Below are 13,114 nucleotides of genomic sequence, written 5' to 3' on the forward strand. Positions count from 1 at the left end.
ACAGTGCTACCGGTGCTTTTTTTTTTTTTTTTTTTTTTTTTTTTGTGGTCTCCCTGCCTGGCTTGAGGGATCTTAGTTCCCCGATCAGGAATTGAACCCGTGCCCCCTGCAGTGGAAGTGTGGAGTCCTAACCACTGGACCACCAGGGAATTCCCACAGTGCTATTTTTGGAAACTGTTCATATATGTTATATAATTGAATTTTCACTGTGCAGTTCTGTGAGGTGGTGGTTCTCTGATTTTACAGCTGTAAAATGTTAAATTGACAGCCTCTGAAATGTTAACTGACTTGCCGGGGGTCACACAGTTAACCTGGATAGGAAATAGTAGAGTAAACTGTATTCCAAATCCGGGACTCTATCCGTTACCTCACGCCTATTGCAGTTATTTATCATAACACTACCAACAGCTTGTGATTCACTGAAATTTAAATATTGGAGAAAAATATTGGAAATATTTTCAGTCAGAGCACCTGATTTATAAGGAACTGGAGTTTCTAGGACCACAAACAATTGCCGTACTGAGCATTTGTTCCATCACCTTGTCTTATGGCATGCTGTGATTACCTTGTGCCTAGGCAGAATGGCAATTTTATGGAGCCCTGGAGGTGGGGAAGGGTGGTGAGTTATTGGGCTGTGGTTTTGACTAATGGTTATTGAAAGTTTTATTTACTAAAAGGGTTTAACTAATCTTTGCTTAAAGGTATATTAAGAAATATATTGGAGAACGTATATACGATATACGGCAGCATCAGCTGCTGAAAATAACAGAAGAAGGAACTGATATTCAGACATTTTTCTAGCCAGAGAGTCAAAACTCAAGAAAATGCTTTCTTAGTTTTTGCTTTCAATAAAAACTTTTGATCAGTTTCAAACTTGCAGTTTAAGCCTTGGGTTTATGTCAGTACATGCCATGAATGTGACATCAGAAATAAAAACCTACTTCACCTCCCTTACTTAAATTCTTCTTAGGTAAAATGCATTACATGCCAGTGGAATTGAGTCAATACAATTAGTATAGCCTTTCTAACTAGTAGAAGCCTGTTTTAAATCTCTCTTTTATTATGCCATCATAATGGGAAGGAGCTTTTTTCCTTTGTGTTTTTTGCTGTTGGTCTGCTGTATTTTCAAATCAATTCAGTCAACAAATATTTATTGAAAACCTGTTGTGTTTTTTTTTAAGAAGGGAAGTTATTTTATTAATTTATTTGTTTATGGCTGCGTTGGGGCTTTCTCTAGTTGTGTTGAGCGGGGGCTACTCTTCGTTGCCGTGCACAAGCTACTCATTGCAGTGGCTTCTCTTGTTGCAGAGCACAGGCTCTAGGCACACTGGTTTCAGTAGTTGTGGCACGCAGGCTTCAGTAGCTGTGGCTCGCGGGCCCTAGAGCGCAGGCTCAGTAGTTGTGGCGCGCACGGGCTTAGTTGCTCCGCGGCATGTGGAATCTTCCCGGACCAGGGCTCGGACCTGTGTACCCTGCGTTGGCAGGCGGATTCTTAACCACAGAGCCACCAGGCAAACCCCACCTGTTGTGTTTTAAGCACCTTTGTAGTCCCTGAGAACAAAGCAGTGAGAACAAAAGTCTTTTTTCTCTGGGGCTTACAAACTGATTAGTTTTGAAAGGGAGGAGTAAGACTGTAAATAAGTACTAAATAAATCCCCTCTTATTTACTGTGCAATTTTGATCAGTAACCTCTTTGAACTTTAGTTTTCTCATCTTTAACATGGGTGTAATGATTCCTGCTCTACCTAGCTTGTGGAATTGTTTCCAGAATCGAGTAGGATAAAAATTTGGTTGCATTGTACCCTTCACATTCCTGTGGTAAGTTATTGTTACTACTATTAGAAAAGGAAAAGGAACATTGGGGAAAGGTTATTTATAAAGAAAGACAAGGCTTCCCTGGTGGCACAGTGGTTAAGAATCCGCCTGCCAATGCAGGGGACACGGGTTCGAGCCCTGGTCCGGGAAGATCCCACATGCCACGGAGCAACTAGGCTCGTGCGCCACAACTACTGAGCCTGCGCTCTAGAGCCCGCGAGCCACAACTACTGAGCCTGCGTGCCACAACTACTGAAGCCCGCGCGCCTAGAGCCCGTGCTCTGCAACAAGAGAAGCCACAACAATGAGGGGTCTGCGCACTGCAGCGAAGAGTGGCCCCCGCTCGCCGCTACTAGAGAAAGCCCGCGCACAGCAACGAAGACCTAACACAGCCAAAAATAAAAAACAAGCAAATAAATAAATTAATTAAAAAAAAAAGAAAGACAAAGAGAATAGTTGGATTCTCTGTTCTGAGAGAATCTGATGTCCCATTGTTAAACCTTCTGTGAGTGTTAGTCACATCTTCACATGGGCTATCATAGCCCTTCATGTAGACCTTTTAAAATAGCACTTATCAAATAAGACCATTATTATTCTATATTGTCACAGTTAACTGCCTTAATGTCAGGGACCATGCCCTAGTCTACATCCTTACTGCTTGGCACACAGCTCCAGGTATTTCATTGGAACTTTATAAATGTTTGGTGAATGAGTGAATGAGTAACAAAAGTGGGCAGGAGCAGTTGAGTGCCAAAATTGTTCAGCAGATTTTTTTGTTTTGTCCATCATGTGCTAGGACCTGGGTTATGTTCTGGCGGTACAAAGATGTGAAGGTATATAGCTCCCGCCTTAAAGCTTACAACATTACAACACCTAGTAGTCTGGTGAGTATTAAATAGGGGTGTGTTATACTATAGGTAAGGGACTGAATGATTCTGTTTTGGTAGACAGTGAAGGAAGGCATTACAGAGGGAGTGATTTTGGAGCTTGTTCTTGAGGGATTAATAAGAACAGTTACTATTAAGGTTATTCCAGCCAGAGGGGGCAGTTTGAGCATAGGAATGGAGACGCTGAAGTATAAGGTGTGTGTCTGGTGTGGCTAGAGGATATTGCAGTGGGTTTTTACATTTTTTTGGTTCAGGTACCCCCTCTAGAAAATTTGAGAATAGCAATAGATTTTCACCCCAGAAAACTGCATATAAGGAGACATATGCTGGGACTTCCCTGGTGGTCCAGTGGTTAAGGCTCTGCACTCCCAATGCATGGGGCCCGGGTTCGATCCCTGGTCAGGGAACTAGATCCCGCATGCTGCAACTAAAGATCCCGCATGCCGCAACTAAAGATCACACATGCCGCAACTAAAAGATCTCACATGCCGCAACTAAGACTGGTGCAGCCGAACAAATAAATGCATAATTAAATATTTTTTAAGAAATGAAACATATGCATATCATTCTAGAAAGTTATGGAATACTTAGGGATCTCTGGACCAGTGGGGCTGAGAAGTTGAAAAGTGTTAATGGCCGGTGAAAGGAAAGATCGATGGCTGTGTGCTGAGAAGGATTCAAAATGCTTGTTAAAGACTTCAGGCTATGGGAATTCCCTGGCGGTCCAGTGGTTAGCAGTCGGCACTTTCACTGCTGTGGCCTGGGTTCAGTCTCTTGTCGGGGAACTAAGATCCTGCAAGCTGTGTGGTGGCACGGCCAAAAGAAGACTTCAGGCTTTATGATTAAGGAATTGCTAAACCATCAGAAGTTTTTAAGCAGGAAATTGACATAAGCTGATCTGTTTTGACGGGTAATTGCTTGCTGTCTTCAGGGTGGGTTAGAGGGTTTAGGAGCATATTTAGAGTAAGTGCTAAATAGGCAGGATTAAGGACCTTTTTTTGGTTTTGTTTTGATTTTAAAGAATGGGAGGTGGGCTTCCCTGGTGGTACAGTGGTTGAGAGTCTGCCTGCCAATGCAGGGGACGCGGGTTCGGGCCCTGGTCTGGGAGGATCCCACGTGCCGCGGAGCGGCTGGGCCCGTGAGCCACAATTGCTGGGCCTGCACGTCTGGAGCCTGTGCTCCGCAACAAGAGAGGCCGCGGTAGTGAGAGGCCCGTGCACCGCGATGAAGAGTGGCCCCCGCTTGCCACAACTAGAGAAGGCCCTCGCACGAAACGAAGACCCAACACAGCCAAAAATAAATAAATAAATAAATAAATAAATAAAGTAGCTATTAATTAAAAAAAAAAAAGAATGGGAGAGATTTGACATGTTTGAAGGTAAAGGAAAAGGAGCCAGCAGAGAGCCAGATATTGAAGATCTGCGCAAAAGAAAAGGAAGATAATAGAGAAACATTGGGAGGAAATAAAACCAAAGCTCATAGAGAGGTGAGCCTTGAAAAGGAAGCATGGAGAAAGGATGGGAGAAGATATATTTGAAGTGACGGAGGTGGAAGTTGAAATTGGAGTAAGTTACCAACAGCCTATTTTGCACCCAGACACTGATCTAGGTACTTTTCTATGTGCTATTTCATTTAATTTTACAAAAATTCTGTAGATTGGGTGGGCATTCCCATTTGACAGCTGAAGGAGGTATGGCTCAGAGAGATTAAATTTCCCAAAGGCACCTTTAAGTAATTGAAGTGATCTGGAACCCAGATATATTTTGACTTCAAAGTTTAGAATAATAATTTCTGCCTTGTAGGGTCTGTTAATGCCTGATGACTTCTTTTTTTAAAATCTTTCTTTCTGAATGAATGAGTTAAGTTATCTGCAGAATGATCAAAGGATAGAGTGGGCTGGAGGACTTTAGAGAATGTTAAAAGTTTGGAATAGCAGTCATGGAAAAGGTAAGGGAACCCACCAGAGATGAGCAAAAGGGCTGCTGAACCTCAGTTAGGGCCCCACCGAGTTCAGAAAAATTAGCCAGTCGGCCATCCATTCTGTCTCCTCCATTCTCAGACATTTCTTGAATACAGTAGTTGATGTGGGCCTTAGAAAAAGACAAACTGTGTTGTGATGGGAGGCTCGGAGCGAGTCAGAAGTTTTATGCTTCAGTTTTCTCATCTCTAAAAGGGTCTGGTTTAGTTGATTTCTCAAATTCTAGGATTTTTATGGTATTCCGAGGAGTTTAGGAGAGGAAATGTGTTTAGTGACTGATTTTTAGGGAAGAGATGGTTGAAACCATACAGCTTTCAGATTCAAGCTTGGTTTTCAGTTTAACTTCTCTATTGTGTTTAAAGCACCAGGTGTTGGTTTTGACAATCTGAAAGTTCTGACATAGTTACTCAATATAATGTATTTACTACCTTTGGAGTCTGAAAACCTGCGTTCTAGTTCCAGCTCCATCACTTCTTAGCTGTGACTATCCAAGTCAGCTGAGCTCCTTGAACTTTAAGTTTCCTCATTTATAAAACAGAGTTAGTAACCATTTCTTCAAAAGTGTCAGATGGGATAATGTATGTGAGAAGTCTTTGTAAACTGTATAGTGTTTAGTAAATATGAGAAAAGATATGATTATACCTGGCAAAGAAAAAGGGATTAGTACTGTGATCAGTGCTGTACAAGGGAGCTAGAACTGGTTTGAAGCGCATCCTTCACTTCCAGGGTACTGAGTGGTAAGGGAAACCTCTCAGGGTGTGTACTATCAGTGCACTGAATTTAGAAATTTGTTTGTAGTATATGATGTTGCTGGGTGTTTTTTCAGGTATACATTAAAATCAAATCTTATCTTGAATCAAATCTGTGACTTAAAAAAAAAAACCTCCATTGTTAAAGATTCTCTGCATTTATTCTCTCAAATGTGAACTTGTTAGCCAAATTTCCAGGAGTATTTTTAAAATAGTTGTTGACTGTATTTTATTTAAGGGTAGATAACAATTTTATGATTATCTCACAGAACTTAAGTACATTGCTTCATTTGTTTGTTTCCTTTGTGGATGGCTAATTCTGATGGAACTCAACAAAATCTCTTACAGAGAACTGTCTTAGCCCGCCTTGACCCTGCAGATATCTAGCAGATAACCAATGTACTTGATTCTATCTACCCAGATACCTGTTCTCTTCTTTGCACTTAGGTTGGAAATACAGTGTCAAAAACTGGCTAAAAAGGTTAATGATTCATCCTTACCTTGAGTGATCCCAGAGCACTTTGCCCATTGTCTCTGCAGGGCACTTTTCCCTCTGTAGCTTATTTACTTCTTTATTCTGCCCACTAAACAGTGCCTGTTTATGAAAATAAACTGAACTAAGGGAAATACCCTGGCGGTCCAGTGGTCAGGACTTGGTGCTTTCACTGCAGTAGGCCCAGGTTCGATCCCTGGTCCAGGAACTAAGATCTGGCAAGCCACACAGCGCAGCCAAATAAAAAAAAAAAAAATTAAAGAACAACTGAACCAAGGATTCCTATGTTGTTGGCTTCAATTTATTTAACCATTGTGAATAATACTGCCACACAGGTCTCTGTACATGTAACTTTTTTTAAAAAAATGAAATTACTGCCATATTCAATATCCTGTGATAAGCCATAATGGAAAAGGATATGAAAAAGAATGTATATATATGTATAACTGAGTCACTTTTCTGTACAGCAGTAATTAACACCACGTTGTAATTCAACTATGTCAATAAAAAATAAATTTAAAAAAATGAAATTACTGGATCAGCAGGTATGAACATTTACATAGTGCTTGATTTTTAAAATATTTTATTTATTTTTTTCATTTCATTTTATTTATTTATTTTATTTTTTTTTGGCCACGCTGCACAGCTTGCGGCACAGCTTGTGGGAGTTCCCCGTCCAGGGATTGAACCTGGGCCACAGTAGTAAAAGCCCGGAATCCTAACCACTAGGCCAGCAGGGAACTCCTTTATTTTACTTCTTTAAAAAAATTTTTTTTTATTAAAATAGAGTTGATTTAAAATATCGCGTGTCAGATGTACAGCATATATATCCTTTTTCAGATTCTTTTCCCTTATAGGTTATTACATAATATTGAGTATAGTTCCCTGTGCTATACAGTAGGTCCTTGTTTTTTTTAAAATTTAGTTATTTATTTATTTATTTTTGGCTGCGTTGGGTCTTCGTTGCTGCACGCAGGTTTTCTCTAGTTTGCGGCGAGCGGGGACTACTCTTCCTTGTGGTGTGCGGGCTTCTCATTGTGGTGGCTTCTCTTGTTGCGATGCACAGACTCTAGGCACACGGGCTTCAGTAGCTGTGGCACTTGGGCTCAGTAGTTGTGGTTCACAGGCTCTAGAGCGCAGGCTCAGTAGTTGTGGCGCACGGGCTTAGTTGCTCCTTGGCATGTGGGATCTTCCCGGACCAGGGCTCAAACCCATGTCCCCTGCACTGGCAAGCGGATTCTCAACCACTGCACCACCAGGGAAGTCCATGAGATATTCATTTTTATTTTTGTTTTGTTTTGTACAGAAATCTAAATATTTCATGCCATAGCTCTTCACTGGTTCCTTTGTAATTTCTTCCATCATTAGAAAATTGTTTCTCCATAGGTGGAGCAAATATTAATTTCTCAACTTCTGTTTCTCCCATTCTTTTTTCTTTTTTTTGAAAAATTAATTTTGAGGTGTGGGAAAATATGTTTTTTTTTAATTTTTGAATTTTATTTTATTTATTTTTTTATACAGCAGGTTCTTATTAGTCATCCATTTTATACACATCAGTGTATACATGTCAATCCCAATCTCCCAATTCATCCCACCACCACCCCCACCCCCCTGCCACTTTCCCCCCCTTGGTGTCCATACGTTTGTTCTCTGCATCTGTGACTCAATTTCTGCCCTGCAAACTGGTTCATCTGTACCATTTTTCTAGGTTCCACATATATGCATTAATATACGATATTTGTTTTTCTCTTTCTGACTTACTTCACTCTGTATGACAGTCTCTAGATCCATCCATGTCTCAGCAAATGACCCAATATCGTTCCTTTTTATGGCTGAGTAATATTCCATTGTATATAATGTACTACATCTTCTTTATCCATTCGTCTGTCGATGGACATTTAGGTTGCTTCCATGACCTGGCTAATGTAAACAGTGCTGCAATGAACATTGGGGTGCATGTGTCTTTTTGAATTATGGTTTTCTCAGGGTATATGCCCAGTAGTGGGATTGCTGGGTCATATGGTAGTTCTAGTTTTAGTTTTTTAAGGCACCTCCATACTGTTCTCCATAATGGCTGTATCAATCTACATTCCCACCACCAGTGCAAGAGGGTTCCTTTTCTCCACACCCTCTCCAGCATTTATTGTTTGTAGATTTTTTGATGATGGCCATTCTGACCAGCGTGAAGTTAATTTTTTTCTTAATGCTATCCAGTTATTTCTTTTTTTTTTTTAATATTTATTTATTTATTTGGTTGCTCTGGGCCTTAGTTTCAGCATGCGGGATCTAGTTCCCTGACCAGGGATCGAACCCGGGCCCCCTGCCTTGGGAGCACAGAGTCTTAACCACTGGACCACCAGGGAAGTCCCATATCCAGTTATTTCTAGTAGCATTGTTTCATGAGGACATTTTAAGCTTTGGAGGACACTAAATTGAAGTGTTCTTTTTAAACTTGCACTACTAATATCCACCTAGGTCATTAGAAATTAAAAATCTTTATAAGGGATCAAGGATATTTAAAAAAAAGTATGAAGTATTTTTCTCACATTCGTGTTGATGATGTATTTTATTCTTATTTACCTCGGAATGGGTTTCATAGAAAATGGTAGTTCTTTGGGTGGGTTGATTGTCTATTAATCAAGGTTAAAAAGTAGAGCCCTGAAATACTTCTTCCCCTCCTCCTGTGGGTGACAGGTAGAAAGGGGGAGAGTTCCTAAGGAGGGTAGCCTTTCCTGTCTTCCCCTCCCTCATGGATAAACCCCTTTTAAAAATACTGCCAGTAGAAACTAACACACCATTGTAAAGCAGTTATACTCCAATAAAGATGTTAAAAAAAAAATACTGCCAGTAGATACCAAAGAATAACTGGATAGAACCAGTCAGAATGTATGAAGAGTACTTTCCACTTCCTTTTACTTTCACACACTCATCTTTGCCTCTGAATTTAAATTTGAGGGAGAGCATTAGGATTCAGGATATGGGTGCATCTTTGCTGTAAGTATTAAAAAAAGACACAATTTTTAAAAAATAAATTTATTTATATTTATTTATTTGGCTGCGTTGGGTTTCAGTTGCGGCACGTGGGATCTTTGTTGCAGCATGCAGGATCTGTCACTGTGGCGCGCGGGCTTCAGAACATGCAGGCTCAGTAGTTGCGGCATGTGGGCTCCAGAGCACACAGGCTTAGTTGCCCTGTGGCCTGTGGGATCTTATTTCCTGGACCAGGGATTGAACCCGCGTCCCCTACATCGGAAGGCAGATTCTTAACCACTGGACCACCAGGGAGGTCCCACGATGTTTTTTACCTATTGGTGATACCATTAAGATTGGCTATTTTACAAACAGTCTTTTACATATTCTATGTGCTTACATAAAATCCCAGAGATAATTGGCTTCTGGGATATCTTTGTATAATTGGGAGAGGGGCTTTGTCCTTCCACTGTAGCCACAGACCACTAAGACCGTTCTGTTAAACGAATATGCATTTGCATATTATGGCATAAGATAAGTAAGAAGTCTGCTTCTCTGCAGCTGCATTAATGATTGCAAACTTTTTCAAACTGTAAAATTTACCATTTTATCCTTTCTTAAGTGTATAATTCAGTGGTATTAAGTACATTCACAGTGTTGTGCAGCCATCACCAATATCCATTTCCAAAACTTTTTCAGCATCCCGAACTCTGTACCCATTAAATAACTCTCCATTGTCCTCCCCTCTCAACCCCTGGTAACCTCTATTCTGCTTTTTGTCTTCTATGAATTTGCCTATTCTAGGTGCCACATATAAGTTGAATCATAATATTTGACCTTTTGTGTCTGTGTTTATTTCTTTATATTTTTAAAACTGTCTCCTCTTTGTGCTTACATTTGTTTTATTTTGTAGAAAATCAGAAGCTTCTCTCTAGCCTCTTAACTCTCTGGAGAAGAGCAAGCATTTAACTATCTTCAGGGTGCTTATGTTAAGAATTATTAATAAAAAGTTTAGAGGATTTGGTAACTAAAATATTTTAGTATGTGCTAGTGCTTTTGGAGGGCAGAACAGAAAGGAAAATATTAAGGGGCAGTTGTTGAGCAACTTCTTCTTTTTAATTAAAAGAGATTAAAAGGGTTAACCTACTGGGTCTTCCCTGGTGGTCCAGTGGGTAGGACTCCGTGCTCCCAATGCAGGGGGCCTGGGGTTCGATCCCTGGTCGGGGAACTAGATCCCTCATGCATGCTGCAACTAAGGGGTCCGCATGCCGCAATGAAGATCCCGAATGCTGCAACTAAGACCCAGCGCAGCCAAAATAAATTTTAAAAAAAAAGGGTTAACCTATTAAGCATCAATTATGCCACATTAAATTCCTATAAATAGTGATCCTAAATATTATTTCATGAAGAAGTATTCATACTTGATATCGTATGATCCAGGTATACATGAAACTTCTTTAAAATTTTTTTTGAAGTATAGTTGATTTACAATACTGTGTTAATTTCTTCTGTACAGCAAAGTGACTCAGTCATACACATATATATTCTTTTTCATATTCTTTTCCTTATGGTTTATCATAAGATATTGAATATAGTTTCCTATACAGTAGGACCTTGATGTAGTCCATCCTATATATAATAGTTTGCATTTGCTAATCCCAAACTTCCAATCTTTCCCTCCCCCACTCCCTCTCCCCCTTGGCAACCACAAGTCTGTTCTCTGTGTCTGTGAGTCTGTTTTTGTTTTGTAGATACGTTCATTTGTGTTGTATTTTAGATTCCACATATAAGTGATATCATATGGTATTTGTCTTTCTCCTTCTGACTTACTTTGTTTAGTATGATAATCTCTAGGTCCATCCATGTTGCTGCAAATGGCATTATTTCATTCTTTCTAATGGCTGAGTAATATTTCATTGTATATATGTACCACATCTTCTTTATCTGTTCATCTGTCGATGGACATTTAGGTTGTTTCCATGTGTTGGCTGTTGTAAATAGTGCTGCCATGAACATAGGAGGTGCATGTATCTTATGAAACTATTTTTTAAAATTCATTTGTCGGTCTTTCCATTGACCATTTTTACTTGATTTCTAACACTGTATAGATATATTTAACCAAACTTCATCTATTAAAGGGAAACTTTTCTTGCCTAAAACACAACTTTAGTCTCAAGTATTCCAGGTGAAGAAATAAGATGATTAATTCTGATTCTGCAAATCTTAAAAATAATTTTTTTTTTTTTTGGTGATGCTGTTCAGGATCTTAGTTCCCTGACCGGGGATCAGACCCATGCTCCCTGCAGTGGAAGTGTGGAGTGCTAACCACTGGACCGCCAGGGAAGTCCCTAAAAATAATTTTTGATTGTAAAGGAAATATACAGTAATAATTCAGATAGTATATAAGTACATAAAATAAAAAGCAAAAGTCCTTATCACCCTACTCTCTTGCTCTTATTCCCACTCCTGTCCCCTCCAAACTTCCACTGAGAACCCTTTTGGTGATTAGCCTTATAATCCTACCTTTCGTTATGCAACTTGTTTCTTTTTTTCATTCAACAATATGTTGAGTATATCCTTTAATGTCAGGACATAGTAGATGTTTGAATGTCTTCATGGTATTCAATGTATGAAGGTTTCATTCTTTAGCCATTTTCCTGTTGACAGACATTTGAGGTATCTCGAGTTTTTGCCATTATAAATAATGCTGCCACAATATCTTTTTGAGTCTAGTATATCTGTACTTAGACGTGGAATTGCCGGGTCAAAGGTTTACAAACTTGATTGGTACTGCCAAAGTGTCCTCCAAAAAGACACATCAAATTACCTGTTAATTTATGAGAATACTTTTCTATGCATTAGTATTATTTTTTTCTTGAAGTTTTGAATTTTATTTTGTTTTTTTTTAATTTTTTTATTTATTATTTATTTATTTTTTTTTTTTGGGCTGTGTGGGGTCTTCGTTTCTGTGTGAGGGCTTTCTCCAGTTGCGGCGAGTGGGGGCCACTCTTCATCGCGGTGCGCGGGCCTCTCACTATCGCGGCCTCTCTTGTTGCGGAGCACAGGCTCCAGACGCTCAGGTGCAGTAGTTGTGGCTCACGGGCCCAGTTGCTCCGCGGCATGTGGGATCTTCCCAGACCAGGGCTCGAAGCCGTGTCCCCTGCATTGGCAGGCAGATTCTCAACCACTGCGCCACCAGGGAAGCCCCTTATTTGTTTTTTTATACAGCAGGTTCTTATTAGTCATCCATTTTTTTTTCCTTTTTTTTTTTAATTAATTAATTAATTTATTTATTTATGGCTGTGTTGGGTCCTCGCTTCTCTGCGAGGGCCTTCCCCAGCTGCGGCAAGTGGGGGCCACTCTTCATTGCGGTGCGCAGGCCTCTTCACCATCGCGGCCCCTCCCGCTGCGGAGCACAGGCTCCAGACGCGCAGGCTCAGCAATTGTGGCTCACGGGCCTAGCTGCTCCGCGGCATGTGGGATCCTCCCAGACCAGGGCCCGAACCCGCGTCCCCCGCACTGGCAGGCAGACTCTCAACCACTGCGCCACCAGGGAAGCCCAGTCATCCATTTTATACATACTAGTGTATATATGTCAATCCCAATCTCCCAATTCATCCCACCACCACCACCACCCACTGCCGCTTTTGTTTCTTGAATACCACCAATACTGGATATTTTATTCTTTTTTTTTTCCAGCTTTATTGAGATATGATTGACAAATAAATAGTGTATGTATTTAGGGTGTACAGTGTGATATTTTGATGTACATATACTTTGTGAAATGGTTACCACATCAAGCTAATTAACATATCCATCACCTCACACAGTTACCAGCGTGCACACGTGTGTGTTGAAAACATTTGAGATCTACTCTCAGCAAATTTCAAGTATACAATACATTATTATTAACTGTAGTCATCACGCTGTACCTTAGGTCTCCAGAACTTACTTATCTTATACCCTTTGATCAATATCTTTCCTTTTCTCCTTCCTCTCCCCCACAAACTGAATAGTTTAAATCTTCAAATTTTTAGCCATTCTGATAGGCAAGAAAAATAAAAATAAAACTCACTTTACGTTGGTATTTTCCTTATTAGTAATCAGGTTGAACATATTTTCATCTTTATTAACCATTTGTATTTCTTCAGTGAATTCCCTCTCATCATTCCCATTTATTTGTTCATGTGTCTTCATCACATAATTATTTTAAAAGTCAAGT

At 40.0% G+C, this 13,114-nt stretch overlaps 1 protein-coding gene across 6 annotated transcripts in view; it reads left to right on the forward strand.

The window, feature by feature from the left end:
• The window catches only part of PHACTR4 (phosphatase and actin regulator 4), a 114,882-nt gene that overhangs the window by 1,507 nt on the left and 100,261 nt on the right, over positions 1-13,114 (forward strand). Inside the window, exon 1 of one of the 6 annotated variants that reach the window (XM_036849514.1) lies at positions 2,619-2,699. The exons of the other annotated variants lie outside the window; for them this stretch is intronic. The gene's annotated coding sequence lies outside the window, so the exon portion shown is untranslated. Of the gene's footprint in view, positions 1-2,618; positions 2,700-13,114 lie in introns of those variants that run through there. 6 annotated transcript variants of the gene reach the window in all.

Source organism: Balaenoptera musculus, chromosome 1 (genome assembly GCF_009873245.2).
Source record: "Balaenoptera musculus isolate JJ_BM4_2016_0621 chromosome 1, mBalMus1.pri.v3, whole genome shotgun sequence".
Taxonomy (NCBI): domain Eukaryota; kingdom Metazoa; phylum Chordata; class Mammalia; order Artiodactyla; family Balaenopteridae; genus Balaenoptera; species Balaenoptera musculus.